Source organism: Geotrypetes seraphini, chromosome 16 (assembly GCF_902459505.1).
Source record: "Geotrypetes seraphini chromosome 16, aGeoSer1.1, whole genome shotgun sequence".
NCBI classification, from domain to species: Eukaryota; Metazoa; Chordata; class Amphibia; order Gymnophiona; family Dermophiidae; genus Geotrypetes; species Geotrypetes seraphini.
In genome coordinates this window covers 52,205,367-52,221,272 of record NC_047099.1, presented here as the reverse complement: position 1 = coordinate 52,221,272, position 15,906 = coordinate 52,205,367, and the positions used below count along the sequence as shown (strand labels likewise).

At 42.7% G+C, this 15,906-nt stretch overlaps 1 pseudogene; it reads left to right on the top strand.

Moving 5' to 3' along the window:
- Nucleotides 1-288: 288 nt before the first annotated feature.
- LOC117350150 lies at nucleotides 289-14,239 on the top strand (annotated as a pseudogene).
- The last annotated feature ends 1,667 nt before the right edge of the window (nucleotides 14,240-15,906 follow it).

The following is a 15,906-nucleotide window of genomic DNA, read 5'->3' as shown; positions in this document are numbered from 1 at the left end:
TTTCTTTAGATGATTCAGGCATCTTCAAGGTGATGAGTAGAAAAGTTGTAATGAAGAGCTGTAGAAAATCCGACCGATGGGAACGGGCGGAAACTAAAGACTGGGGATTAGGGGGAAGCAGGGGGAAATGGGTAGGGCTCGGGCATGCCCAGTGGGGCCCGGGCACTGCACGTGCTCAGAGAAAAAAAAAAAAAAAAATCTCTCTGAGCTATTGGAGACTTATCCGCAAATTGGGAGCTGTTGGGACAACACCCATATGTGGCTGACTCATCCTGCTTGTCCTAGGAGAATGTGAAGTATGAGGCAGGGCAGACACCCAGCACTCTTCAGATCCTCCCCAGAGAGGCCCTGCCTTGTTTTCAAACTCACTGGTGGTTATAAAACGAAACAGACACTAAGTTCTTGCTTTTCGTTTCCTGGAAGCACCATGGCTGTTGCAAACCCTGCTGAGAATCTGAGAATAGAAGCTTCTTGCTCTATCTGCCTGGATTATTTCACAGATCCAGTGTCTTTAGACTGTGGCCATAACTTCTGTCGCTCTTGTATCACTCAGAGCTGGCAGCGGAAGGACACAAACTTCCCCTGTCCCCAGTGCAGGGTAACCTCTCAGCGCAGGAACCTCAGAGCAAACAGGCAGCTGGCAAATATGACAGAAATGGTGAAAAAGCTTCCTCAGTGCACAAAAGAGGAGAATCTGTGCCAGGAGCATGAAGAGAAGCTGAAGCTGTTCTGTGAAAAGGATCAGAAAGCAATTTGTGTTATTTGCAGAGAGTCCCAGGATCACAGATCTCACACCGTGATCCCCATAAAGGAGGCTGTGCAGAAATACAAGGTGAGGGGGGGGGGTCAGTCTCTTTATTATGGCAGAGTTTCCTGGGGTCACAGATCTCACATTACGGTTTCCATTAAGGAGGTGCAGGATTCATTTCCATGTATTGCAGACCCTTCTTTTTTTAAATTCAAAATTTTTATTGAAGATTGGGGATAACAACAAGTAGAAAATATACAATCCAGAAAGAATAGAAATAGTCGTATAACTGAGGCAGGTAACATAGCCAGAATATAAAAATCAGAACAAGAAACCAGTGTACCTGGATCATATAAATGACATTAGAAGCAAAATAGAAGAAAGGGAGAAAAGTAAAAGATAGAAAAAGTGAAAACAGCAAGAGAGAAGTCAGAATAGTAGCAGGAGTGATTAACTAGTGTGATTGTATATATCTGACAAGAAATTTCCATGGAGAGATAGGAGCAGAAGAACGTGTTGATAGGGCAGAAATAGATCGTTTTTCAAAAGCATAGGATTCATATTTGTGATATAGACATAGAGAATTCCACCAGAAGGTATAATCAAGGAGAGAGGCTGACTTCCAATTTTCTAAAATATGCATAATGGCAGTCACAAACATAGCATCAATCAGTTTGTGAGGACAGTCAGAGTTGACAAAGCATGCATATTGAGAACGAATGATAATGACGTCAAAAGACAAATCGGAAGTACAGGACGTGATGGCTTTGATAGTCTTCCAAATGCGAGTCCAGAAAGGGTAGATCATTTTGCAGTGAAATAACATATGGTCGATGGTGCCATCAGTGTCAAGACAATGCCAACATTTAGGGTCCAATTTGAGATTGGCCTTCCACATACGAGAAGGAGTCTAGACAGCATGCCACATAACATAAAACATAGATTGGGAAACCCCGGAGGAGAGCAGGGGACGATTAGTTTTAGACCATAAGAGCTCCCAGTCAATATCTTGAAGTGGTGGAGTGAACATATTCTCCCAATGCTTCATAGACTGGGGAGAAAAGATGAAACGATGGTCTCGTAGGATGGAATAAAATAAAGCTACTTTGCACCACTTGGCAGTGGAGTTCAAAGAGGCTTGGTCATCCAAATGTAAGGTAGTCCTGGATAGAGTTGCAGACAGGAGTAGCCATTGGGGATGACATTTATAGAATTAGCACCTGAGGGCCCAGTATTCAGAGCCATTTACCTGGGTAAGAGAAGTTGGTACCTGGTGAAAAGGTGCTCAGCTGGCCACCTGGGACTATGGGAGAGGGCTACTGAGATCCCACCTCCGTGACTGCACAATTAGTGCTGGGGGAGTCTAGCAGCAGTCAGGGCTGTCCCGGGAGTTTACTCAGAAGCTGTGATATTTAGCCCATAACAAACTTTCCTAACTCTATCTGGCTGGGAGGCCGTATATCGCTGTTACCAGGTAACTTTTGGAAGCCCCGATATTCTGTGCCACCCCCAAATACTGACCCGTTCATACGCCATTCACTCATCTGAAACTGCTTATAATAATAATAGTCAAATTCTATCCAAAAATGTTAATATTTACAGGAAAAAATTATAATTCATCTGGAGCCTCTGAGAAAGCAGCTGGAAGATCTTCAGAAGTTTAAATCTGATGAAGAGGAGAGAGCAGAAGAGCTGAGGGTGGGTGTCTACGTCTCCTTCTTAGCCAGTGTCTGAAGGGACTTTGATCCTCTCACTACATCAGTCCCTGAATCAGTAAGAGAAAAGGATGCAATAGGCAGATTCTGAATCTGTATATTTCTACCAGTAGCCAGGGAAATGTATTTTTTTTTTTTTTTTTATAATCTCCTGTTTAGTGAAAGGGAATTTTCATTTATATATGTAATATAAATTGAGGCCTTGATCCCTTGATAAGAGAAGACTGAGAGAGGACATGATCGAAACATTCAAGATATTGAAGGGAATTGACTTAGTAGAGAAAGAGAGATTGTTCACCCTCTCCAAGGTGAAGAGAACAAGAAGCCATTCGTTAAAGTTAAAAGGGAAAAGATTCCGTACAAACGTAAGGAAGTTCTTCTTCACCCAGAGAGTTGTAGAAATCTGGAACGCTCTTCCGGAGGCTGTTATAGGAGAAAACACCCTTCAGGGATTCAAGGAAAAGTTGGATAAGTTCACAAGAAATGAGATAAAGGTGTGCAATCATTTGAACTAGGATTGAGATCCCAGCACCACATCCCCTGACTGGTAAGAAAGTTATTGAGGGAGAAGGGTGGGGAACTGGATTGCTAATGAATTCATGGCAGAATCTATAAAGTTCTTAAAATATAGTTCTGCTGAATTTGTGCTTGAATCGACAGATCTGTTTGTGAAGCCCAGAAGAAATTGGTGTCACGGTACCTGCTCAGGGCGTTCTTCACGTCCTAGAGGAGAAATGAGACAGAAAAAATTCTTAATTAGATTTCACCGTTTATATTTCAGAATTTTCCATAGTATATCACAGTGCAACAGGAATTTTGGAGGTAGGTGGGGAGGGTCCTGGGAGTCCATTAGATCAGTCCTTTTCAACCACTGCTTTAGGACACACTGGTGTGCCTTGGGAGTGACAGCTAGAGATTTGGCTAGGCATAAATTTGGAAGAACGGAGGGGCAGCTGAGAAGCTCTACTTCAGGAGGCAGGTGAAAGCCTTTAATACATAGGGTGACGGACCACACGCTCATTCTGCACCAGGACTAGCTTGCCACACTATGGGGCTCACAAATCGAAACAGAAATACGTCTAAAAACCGTCCTAAAACGGCACTTGGACGATCAGTAACATAAGTCGACCAAGTGCCGATAATCGAACCGGGTTTTGGACGTATCTAAAAACGACTTAGGCCGTCAAAGTGCTGCAGTACATCCAGAGTTAAAAGGGGCATTTCAGGAGGTGTGTCGAGGGCGGGACGTGGGCCGTCTTAGACTTAGTCATATTGCATGTATAACCGAAAGTATTACAACACTGCCTAGACGGAACTTGGACGTTGTGACTTAGGCCATCTAAAACCAGGTCTAAATCATAAGAAGGTATCCAAAGTGATCAGATAACCACTGCAGGGACGAAGTACAGACCCCCACATACTGCCCAAGTGATTACTGACCCCCCCCAATAAAAATCATAATAACAACTTTACATATCTGCCTCCAGAACATCAGCACCTGGCAGCCTGGCATAGGAAAGCCTATTAGAGCTGCACAGCGATGGCTTAAGTGGTCTTGGGGTGGGTTAGTGAACCATGGAGAGGAGGACCCAGGCCCATAAGCCACTCTAATCACTGCATTCATGGTGAAACAAGTGCGCCCCCTCAAAAAAAAAACCCCAAACCCCTTTTGTACTGCCATATAAATGGCACCTGCAGCCATAAGGGCTATTGGGATGGTAGTTAGGTGGGTCTAGTAGGTTCTGGGGGGGGCTCACCATGACCTACAAGGGAGTTGTAGTGAGATGTTTGTGGTACCCTTTTTGTGAAGTTCACCTCAGTGCCCTGTAAGGTACCACACTACTTTGGTGCCAATATCTGGGTGTCCAGTCCATCACTTTTAAGGCTCCTTCTGCGCCCCAAAAATCTTTTTTAGGCGTTTTTGACTTGGACGAATTTGTGGTCGAAAATGGGGTATAAGGATGGACGACTTAGCGGCCTGGAAGATCAGACGGCTGGACGTACAGTTAGATGATTTAAAAAAAAATAATATTGGATACATTTTTCAAAAATGGACCTTTTCCCATGTCCGACTGTTGGCGACTTAGGCCAAAACGGACTTAGACGTTTCTTTTGATTATGTCCCTCCACCTAAATTAGTTCCTTATACCTTGTTCAACTGTATAATCAACTTGCCTGAGTTTAGCCTCCATCTGTCTATCCCAATGGACCCATTTTGTCCCCATCTAATAACTGCACCTGGCCCCTCAGCTTTAGGATAAGCTGTATTAGGGTTATATCTATGTTATCTGAATGGTTTGATGTGTACTTATAAGTTCTTTCATACGTATTATGCTGAAATTGTATTATTTCTCTCACATTTGAATTTTTGAAACTGTTTCATGGTAGTCTAATAAGATTTAATTTCCTGATTTTGAGTTTACCTCACTTTTTGTATTTGGTTTTGGTTTTTTTTACTATTTTTACGCTATTAACAAAATTGTAAGATTTATGTTAAATTGTGCTTGTTCTACCCTGCCTTGGGTGAATCTCTTCATAAATCCAATTAATAAATCCCAATAAATAAGCCAGGGTTCAAATCCTACTAATGTTTAGGGGAGTCACTTAGGCCCCCTTTTATTAAACCACGATAGCGGTTTTAAGTGCAGGGAGCCGTGCTGCTCCCGATGCTCATAGGAACTGAATGAGCGTCAGGGGCAGCAACACCACAGCTCCCGACACTAAAAACCACTAGCCTGGTTTAGTAAAAGGGGCCTTAATCTTTCCCTTATTATTTAGATGTTATATGTGTTGTAACATCTTTACTGAAGCTCATGCAAACCGCTCATAATTGACTCCCCAATCATTAGTAGCGGTATAGAATCTTCCAATAACACCATATATATAGCAAAAGCCCAAATATCATTAGAAATCATAAGGATTCCTCCTGGCAGATCTGAAACCTCCTCAGAAATCTATTTATTAATCTCACCTTCAGTAGCTCAATGGCCGGCTGCTGACTCTTGTCCTCCATCTCAGAGATCAGCTGTTTGAGGGAGTCCATTTCCTCTTCTAGCCTGGTCACATTTTCATCCATTCTCTGGAGAATCATCTTCTCTTCCTCCTCCAGTTTTGAAAGAATGATCTGCTTCTTTTCATACAAGAACTGGTACAACTCCTCAAACTCAGACTCAATTTTCTGTCTCTGGATCTCTGTCTCACTCTGGATTAAACAAAGAGATAGAAGTGTCAGTTATACTGGAGTTCGTATATTGCACAAAGCTCTAGATTCAAATTTAACCATGAATAAAAAAAATATCTCCTGTTACCAGAGTCCTGCTAAGGTTTGTCTCACCGGAGGATCTGTAATCAAAAACTGTATTCTGGGGCTCTCAGGAGACAATGAAAAGTTACAGATTCTCTAGCCTCAACAGTTAATCTTTCTCATGTTGACATCCTTCATTGGCACTCAAGATGTGTCTGTATGTGTCGACTCTTCTCTCAGTCCGGCCCTCTTCTGTTGTTCCTAAGTACAGAAGAATAGCCAAACTGGGTCAGACCAGTGGTCCATCGAGCCCAGTTTCTTGTTTTCAGCTGTGGCCAAGCCAGGTCCATCATATCTGACAGAAACCCAAATAGTAGCAAAATTCCATGCTAGTGATCTCAGGGCCAGCAGTGGCTTCCTCCATTTCTGCCTTAATAGCTGACTATGGACTTTTCCTCCAGGAACCTGTCCAAACCTTTCTTAAACCAAGCTACCATAACTGCCGTAACTGGCAATGACTTCAGGAACTTAACTATTTGTTGAATGAAAAAATATTTCCTCCTATATATTTAAAAAAATATTTCAATATAATTTCATTGTGTGTCCCCTGGACTTTGTACTTTTTGAAAGGACAGGAATTATTCCATTACTGAGAGGAAAGGAGAATCGGGATGGGAAAATTAGTTGTTTCCTTCTTGTTCTGCTAGTCAAATCCAAATAGTAGATTTCTATCTCCGCCAGCAGCCCCCTGCCAATCCTAGCACCCCCAACACTAGTTCCTCCCCCAAGCATGAACTCCCTTCCAGAGAGTTCCCCCAATCATCAGCCCCTTCCAATGTTACCCCCTCCATAGCATCGTCCATTTCAGTATCAACCCTCTTCCAGCCAGAGGCCCCCCTCCCAAAACTTCACCCTTTCCAGCCCCCCCATTAATCTTTTACACAGTGGCAAGAACGTGATCTTTCAGTCCTACTCCTGTGCTCTTTTTTGACTTCAAAGGGCCTATTAGATATGTCTTCATTTCAGCTAATTCTTTTAGAAGAATCTAGAGCCTCAGTTTTTTACATTGCTGGACAGTTGTTGGAGGATGTGGTCAAAGCAGCTGAAATAGTGGGATGAGGTTTGGACAGATTCCTGGAGGAAAAGTCCATTAATAATTAGCAGGAAGCCAGAGCTGGAAATGAGTTATAAGAAAAATATCTTTTTGGAATTTGCAGCTACCCCAGATTGGCCAGTGTCAGAGACAGGATTTGTTTGTTTATTCAGTTTTCTAAGGGAGCTCAGAATGGTTTACATGAATTTATTCAGATACTCGAGCATATTCCCCTGTCTCTCCCTGCAGGCTCACAATCTATCTAATAATGTACCTGGGGCAATGGAGGGATTAAGGGACTTGCCCAGGGTCACACTCCCCTTCTAGGCTCACTGGAGCTGGGTCCGACTCCTCAGGGCTTTTCTTATGTTCCTGTATCCAGGAGGAATGATGTCCGAATAATCCCACTGATTCTCTTACCCATAGATGTCGAAAGATGAAGTTTCCAGAACCAAAGGCTGTTTCTACTGACCTGGTAATGGGTTTCCTACTGAGCTATCCTCAGCAACTGAAGAAACTGGTCGATGAATATAGAGGTAAAGAAGAAACACTCTGTCTCGTTTGGTTTTAGTAGATTGGATTGTATTGGGTACAGATGCAGAGTCTGTCTGTTTAGATGAGAGATCTCTTTTTTTTAAATATTCTTTATTCATATTTAGAACTTACAATAAGTGCAACGGCATATTACATCAATATATATTTAAATACATCACTTAATATCCTATTAAAATTTAATTTAGATCCCATAACCCTCCCACCCCTATATTCAATGACTTTCATCAAACATAAGATATATAATAACCCCCCTCCGCATTATTTGCACTCATAAGAAAACCAAAATACCCCCCCACCCTTCTACCCCCACCTTGGATGTGCATCTGCTTGTAATCCTGAATCCATTCTCTCCCTTCAGACCCATTGTGCACAGCATTTTCTTAAACACTGTCAGCCACGGGCTGAATTTAATCCCAGATTTTCAGCATTAAATATCCAGGTTAAATGTTGCTGCTCCAGCACCCTCTGGTCATAGAAGCCAGCTGTATGAGTGTTGAGCAAACTCCTTGACTGTGTCCAGGGAGAGAGAATTTCTGTTGGGTTTAGAACCCTCCACTGGTTATCCCTTTTCCAGTCCATCTTTCTACACTGGAACTGCCAACTAAATCAGACCCAAGTTCCATCAACTGGCAAATAAGGTAGTTGGTAGATCCCCCCCGAAAATAGAGAGGTTCCATGCTATTTACCCCCAAGGGAAAGAGTGACTTTCCTAAAATTATGGACTTTTCCTCCAAGAATTTGTCCAAACGTTTTTAAAACCCAGCTACATTAACATTGTCCAGCAATATTAAAAACCTTCTGTTTGAGGTTGCATTTATAAGAAGTTCTTAAAACGATTGTTTGCTTATCAGGCAGCCAGTTGGGATAAAGGGACACCTAATTTGTTTGCGCTGTTGCGTTTGTAAATACACTTTAAATCAACTTTATTTATGAGGTTTCTAGGAAATTAATAGCGATAATGATTAATCTGTAATTCACTGATGTTATTCAGTCTCTTGCTTTAAAAACCGCTTCGATCGTAGAGGTTTTGCGGTCTAGAAATGAAATGTTATTCAATGTTCCAGAGTAGAGAGTTGCACGGGGACAGAAATCAAGCCCGTCCCTGCCCATCCTCAGAAGAAAAAAAACCTTCCTCGCCTGTCCCCACTGGAATCAAACCCGTCCGTGCCCGTCGCTCTAAACTTCCGAAGTAGTTATTTCATTTAATTATGCTACTGAATTAAAGGCTCTGGTAGAGACCCATTTACAAATGGCACTTTATTAATTTGGAAATATTAATTGGGAAGAATACCTACTTTGCAAATGGGTTTCTACCAGAGCCTCTAAAGTAAATATAAAATAGAAATACTCAGCTGATGAGGACCCCCAAGCTGTCAGCTGAGGACTTCCTCTGCAGGTGGCCGGGGGTTCCTTTTGCCAATCACTTCTCTGTACCTTTCCAAATTCCACACAATATTCAAGGCACAGTCTCACCCTGGAATAATACAAAGGCATTATGGTATTCTCTGTTCTTTTCTTAACAATTTCTAACACTCTGTTTTCTATTTTGGCCACAGCAACACTGAGTAGTCTGTCTTCCCATGTATCCTTAGAAACATAGAAGATGATGGCAGAAAAGGGCTACAGCCCATCAAGTCTGCCCACTCTGCTTACCCACCCCCTCTCTATGCCCTAATGACCCAATTTTCTTATCTTGACCCTCGTAGGGATCCCACATGGGTATCCCATTTATTCTTATAGTCTGGCACGCTGTCCTCGATCACATGCACTGGAAGCTTGTTCCAATGATCAACCACTCTCTCTGTGAAGAAATACTTTCTGGCGTCGCCATGAAATTTTCTGCCCCTGAGTTTGAGCGGGTGCCCTCTTGTGGCCGAGGGTCCCTTGAGAAAGAAAATATCATCTTCCACTTCGACACGTCCCGTGAGGTACTTAAATGTTTCGATCATGTCTCCCCTCTCCCTACGTTCCTCGAGAGTGTAGAGCTGCAATTTGTTCAGTTTCTCTTCGTACGAGAGATCCTTGAGCCCCGAGATCATCCTGGTGGCCGTCCGCTGAACTGATTCAATTCTGCGCACATCTTTACTGTAATGTGGCCTCCAGAATTGCACACAGTACTCCAAATGAGGTCTCACCATGGCCCTGTACAACGGCATTATGACTTCAGGCTTTCGGCTGACGAAACTTCTATTGATACAACCCAATATCTGCCTTGCCTTAGATGAAGCCTTCTCCACTTGATTGGCAGTTTTCATGTCTGCACTGATGATTACTCCTAAATCTCGTTCTGCTGAAGTCCTAGTTAAAGTTTCTCCGTTCAAGAAGTACGTCCTGCGTGGATTTCTGCTTCAGAGGTGCATGACCTTACATTTCTTAGCATTGAAGCCTAGCTGCCAGGTTGAGGACCAACTTTCCAATGTAAGCAGGTCCTGCGCCATATAATTCTGTAAACTGCATTCACTTACTATATTACATAGTTTGGCGTCATCGACGAATAGTGTTATTTTACCTTGAAGCCCTTGAGTCAGATCCCCTATGAATATGTTGAAAAGGAGTGGACCCAGGACCGAGCCCTGCGGCACTCCACTGGTCACCTCCGATGTTTTAGAGAGGGTACCATTAACCACCACCCTCTGAAGTCTGCCACTCAGCCAATCATTGACCCATGCAGTTAGTAACCCCATCGATTCCATCTCCTCAGCTCTTATTCCCTAATATATCTCCTACTCCTCAGCCCTTTGAAGTTTATTCCCTCATCCTCTCCCCTACCTCCAGATTTTTTTTTTTATAATTTTTTATTGATTTTCAAAGGTTAATAGTGCAGTACAAATAATTTAAATATAAACACTAGAGAAAACGCACTTCTTTCTTTTTGTTTCGAGATGTGAACTCAAACCCAGGACTGGCCAAAAAGTCTCCCTTCTGGAACCGGCTAACTTAGCATCTCTGCTCTCTCCCTTTCCACCTCCAGCCCCACCAGAGACAATCAGTGTCCTTAAGTCCACTATTCCGCTGGTCACTGTCATCTCATCATCCTGTGTAGTTTAATGAGTATTTCATATTATCCATATAAATAAAATCAGATAATCAGTCGCATTTCAGGACAGGACAGATTTAGAAAACACCCAAGAGATTTTCAGGAGGGAATCTTCTAATGAGGTCCAGACTAGTGGATGAAGAATAACACAGATACCACCGTATCAGCCTTGGGACGGTGACAAAATATAGAATCAGCCCAGATACAACTAGTGGGAGTGGACAGGGACTGTTGACCCAGTTATTTTCCATCATTTTTGGTAAATAGTTATTTAAGATTATTCTCTGGATCAGTGTTCATTAGTGCAAGGCCTGGGGGATAATGGCAGCCCCTGGAGACCTCTGTCTTTCTGTTTTTTTTCTTTTCTGCTACTCTGAGAACAGAAAGGGGAAAGTGGGTGAGGGGGATGAACCACATGCTTGAAGGACAAGACATTTCTCAGTGGACATAAAGGGATGCATTTGGAAAATGCTCACAACTTTGAGGATACCCTGCAATGAAATTTGAAGGTGGGCTGGAGGGAATGGATGTCACTGACATGTACTGGTCAGCTGTGTCATGGCCTCACGTGGGAAAATTGGTGACTCTCCTTCAGCTCATTAGAATCCAAAGTGGCCCCAACTTAAAAATGAATGCAGACTGTCCTGGAGGACCACCAGTACATTCGGTATTTCAGGATAGCCCTAATGAATATGCATGGAGAAGATTTGCATGCTTGACACCTCCATTGTATGCAAATCTCTCTCATGCATATTCATTAGGGCTATCCTGAAAACCCGACTGGCCAGGTGGTCCTTCAGGACAGGGTTGGGAACCACTGCTCTAGATCCTTAAAAATGTTATGTTTCCTTTGTAATAGAGGAAATGTCATCAGATCAGTGATAGATATTTTTTATAAACTAGAAACTAACATTTGTCTATTTCTTATTTTATCTTATCTATAATCAGAATTCAAAGACCTTGGTAAGTCCTACTCTTTTTTTTTTTTTTCCAATTCTGTATTCATTTTAAAAAAACTTACAATAAGTGTAACAGCATTTATAACATTTTAAACTCAGATACAAATGTTCTGTTAAAATCCATATCAGAATTTATCCCCCCTCCCCCCTAATCAATAACATTCTTTAAATTCAAGATAACCTACCATAAACCCCATTCCTATATACCTTATTTAATATTCAAATCAAAAAACCTTTCCCCTCACCCCCCATCCTGGAAGTGCATTTTTAAGGGGAAAAATAATATTCAATCATTACAATATTTTGTTAATGACTCCCAAATCTCCTGAAATTAAGTCCTACTAAAAATTAAATACATATTTTTATTCTATGATTGTATTAATTTTTCTTATTTGACATGTCTTTGTTTTATTTCAGATTGGTACATGGAATATGGCAGATATGCAGGTAACTAATTGTATGGACCATTCAGGTCTTTATCTGCCGTCATCTACTATGTTACCTAATTGTACACAGGGACTGACCTCCTCCAGAGCCGCCAAAGTAATAGCTGCAATACTCATAGAATTCCTATGAGCGTCTGAGCTGATACCTCCGCGACTGATGCTAAAAACTCTAGTTTGGCCCCGAATTATCAACGTGACTTTCCCTCTGTAATTATTCCTCACTGTAATCTAATAATTCAGATACCTGGACCCCCTTAGTATTAACCGTCTAGTGCTGCATTGGTCTCTGCTAGTATTCAGTAACACTTCCCATTAAAGTGGCACTTAATATCCCCAGATAATTGGGACGGTGGAATTTAATCAGGCAGAATGGGTAGAATTAAGGACTAGAAATAATTAATTTGAGGGGAAGGTAGAAATAAATCCAGGTCCCAATATCACTGCACAGTGAAAGTGCCATAGAAAGCTCAGGATGTGTTTTTTCTGTAATTGTTCTTCCATTTTGAGCTTTATATTCCATTGTTTTTGCAGTAAATGATCATAAAACAATGTATCAGTGGATAAAGGTGAAATTGCTCTGAATTATACATTTAAGAAGGTCCTTTCTAGGTGTTGCAGAGTCATTAAAAAGAAAACTGAGGAATAGGAGAGATGTTGGTTTTGTTGCTGTTGATTATGAACTTGCAGCTGGATAGTTGTATTTCTGTTGTGAATGACTCAGATGAAAAATCAAATGAGTAAAGTAAAATGGGAAGGAAAGAATAAGGTGGTGAAGATCAGGGTTTGTCTGTGCAAATGTGTCCTTCCGCTGCTGAGAAAAAATAGTCCCTCAGAGCTGCTTTATGTAAGTGAATGTGATTGGACGCAAAGGGCCAGTAGGGCTGTGAGTTACAGGCACGTATGAATACGCTCAGCCCAATGGGAACGCTGACCATCTGACATCCAATAGGATCAGTGGGCTCTATGAGGCTGCCAATAGCAGAGCTGCTGTTGTAGACTTAGTGAGTGATTGAGAATCCAGCCAATGAGAATTGGAGTTGGGTATGTTGGGAGCCAATGAGCATGAGCTGATGTTTATTAATGTATCTCCTCTCTGCAGTGGATGTGACTCTGGATCCTGGAACTGCTCATCCTGTTCTCGTCCTGTCTGAGGATCAGAAAAGTGTTAGAAGGGGAATCAGAAGACAGGATCTGCCGGACAATCCCGAGAGATTTGATACTGGAGTTTGTGTCCTGGGGTGTCAGGGCTTCACCTCGGGGAGACACTACTGGGAGGTGGAGGTGGAGGTGGGGGTGGGGGATGGGAACTGGATATTGGGAGTGTGTAAAGAGTCCGTCAGGAGGAAGGGGGTGATCAGATGGTCACCTGAGGGGGGATACTGGATAGTGCAGGGGTTGGGTGATAAATACATAGCCCTCACCTCCCCTGAGATTCATCTTTCCCTAAGCGAGAGACCCTGGGCAGTGGGGATTTTCCTGGACTATGAGGCAGGAAAGGTCTCGTTTTACAACGCAGACAATAGATCTCATCTCTTCACCTTCACCGACACCTTCACAGGGACCATCCGACCTTTTCTCTGGGTTTATTTTGGAGAACCTCTGAGAATCCGTCGAGTGCCAGCCTGGGACTGAGAGAATCTAATAACCGTCTACAAGAGACGTCGCTAGCATTTAAGATTTAAGATTTCACTAACAAGCTCCATTGTTACCATTTTCCCCCCATTGATACCTCATCCCACAAAGGACCCCTCTACATCCATCACCAGCCCCTTAGAAACTACGAGTGACCCTCGTCTGGAAAGGAAGGACAGAAGGAAAGAACTTCACCGCTTTCTGAGAGATCGCTGGCCCTGAAATAACCACAAGACTTTCTGAGGTGGTTTTTTTTTTTTTTTTTACTGAAACAGTAATAAAAGGAATATTAGTTATTTTCCATTCACTCTTCTGCTTGTCAGTCCTCATTGTCCTTGCATACATTTGTTATGGTTACAATGTGCTCATATATCCACATCAATAGTCCTCTAGGGGCAGAGTAATATTAATATAGATTGTAAGCTCTTTGGGTCAGGGATTCATTGCATTTTGGGGCGTGATTTCTAGAATTTCAAAGGGGCCTGCAAACTCAGTTTCAAAAGAAAATGTTTTATAAAACTACTACTACCTAGGGAACGAACCAGGACAATAGCCCCCCTTCGTAATACCATCCCAAAACCGAACTTGTAAACTGTTAACCCCTAATCACTAACTATGAATACTCCATTCAATTTATGGAATTTTTCTAATTCTTTGTATGCCGCATGGCCCTGCAGCATACGAACTGTTGTTATCACGATTAATGTTGTTATAATCAGATGTACACTGCTATACTCTGTAATTCGCTGTCTGTACAATTTCTCTTTATTGTAAACCGCCTAGAAGTCGCAAGATTGTTGGCGGTATATAAGAATAAAGTTATTATTATTATTATTACTATTATTATTATTACTGTATCACCACAGTTACTTAAATATAACCATGTCCATGAACAGACCCACTTGCACTAAAGAAATCCAGGAAATTACAAGAGTTGTTTACTCAGGAGGAGGGGGTGTCTCTTTCAGTATCTCGTATATATGCTAGATTGCAAAAGTTGCTACCTGAGAAGAACTACAGGTACATTAGAGGTAAATGGGAAAGAGAACTACAGCTTAATTTGAGACATTGGGATATAGCTCGAACTCTGAGGTCGACACCGGGGGTGACCCCGTGTGCATAGTTAAGAGAAACATACTATAGGGTGACATTACGTGCTTATTACACTCGTACACAGTTATATTATAGTGGAGGTCTCCCTACACCATTGTGTCATAAATGTGGGATTGGGAGTCATACTTTGCAACATGCATTTTGGACTTGTCCCATTATTCAAAATTTTTGGAAAAGAATAATATCCTATATGTCAAAAATAAGTGGGAGATCTTTATGTAGTTTTCCGACCCATTTTGTTTTAGATTTGCCAGAGGCTTTCAGACATTTGCCTAGGGGTCATCGGGTGCTGTGTAGGAAGATGAGTTTATTGGCCAAAAAATGTATTTTACAATATTGGACGGTCCCTGACCCCCCCCCCCCCCCCCAAAGTTTTGGCATTGGCGAAACCAGTTACATCAGTTGGCCATTGGTCTCAGCTATTCACACAGCCGCCTTGCCACCTGTCCCAGAGCCTTTCTCTTCATTGTGGCCTGCCTCGGTGCAACAGGAAGTTATGTCAGAGAGGGCAGGCCGCAGTGAAGAGAAAGACGCTGGGGCTAGCGGCAGGGCGGCTGTGGTTTTAAAACAAGTTAAAGGTAGAAGCAGCAATGGGGATGGCAGCGTGGGGAGGGAATGGAACAAAGAATGTCGGTTGAGGGTGGAAAGGAAGAGCGGTAGAGAGTGCAGACCAGCAGGTAGGCTGAGAGGTAGCAAAGATGCTGCTCTCACGAGAGTGCTGCCTGAGGCTGCCACTTCAGTTGGGCCTCATTCGATTGCCCCTCCGTATCATTTACGCACATATTCAGTATGTAAAAGTTAGCACCACCTTCTAGAATGACCCCTCCCCTCCCATAAAGAGAGTGTTGGGTTGGAAGTAATTTAGCACTAAGTGGCCCAACAGTGAAGGAGAGGAGCGAAGGATGAGGTGCGAAATTATCCACTAAGTAGTGATACTCATCCGTTCTCTGGATAATATACAGCCTCGATATCCATCGTTATACTTTTAACAGCAGCTGTTCAGTGTATCCATCCCCTCTCCATACTTTTCCAGTGACACCATTTGTACAGGGCTGCTGAAAATTTCCAGTGATCGCCCTGACACTATCCCAGCAGTGACATCAGGAGGGGAAGGAGTTGGCATCCCTTGGATGTGGCAAAATGAAGAACCAGGGTAGCCTTTGGTGGGATCCCCCCAGACGTCTGAACTCCTTTCTTCCCTCTCCAGAGCCTGCCTGTCTGCTCTGATCCTCTCTCCTTTGCCCTCCACTGTTCCCTGATCTTCCCCCTCCAGTCCTCTCACATCTTCCAAAGTTGCCAAGGGGACCCCTTTTTAATACAGGCCACTCCGCCCTGGCCCAACTCCATCCCCGCCTCTGGCACAC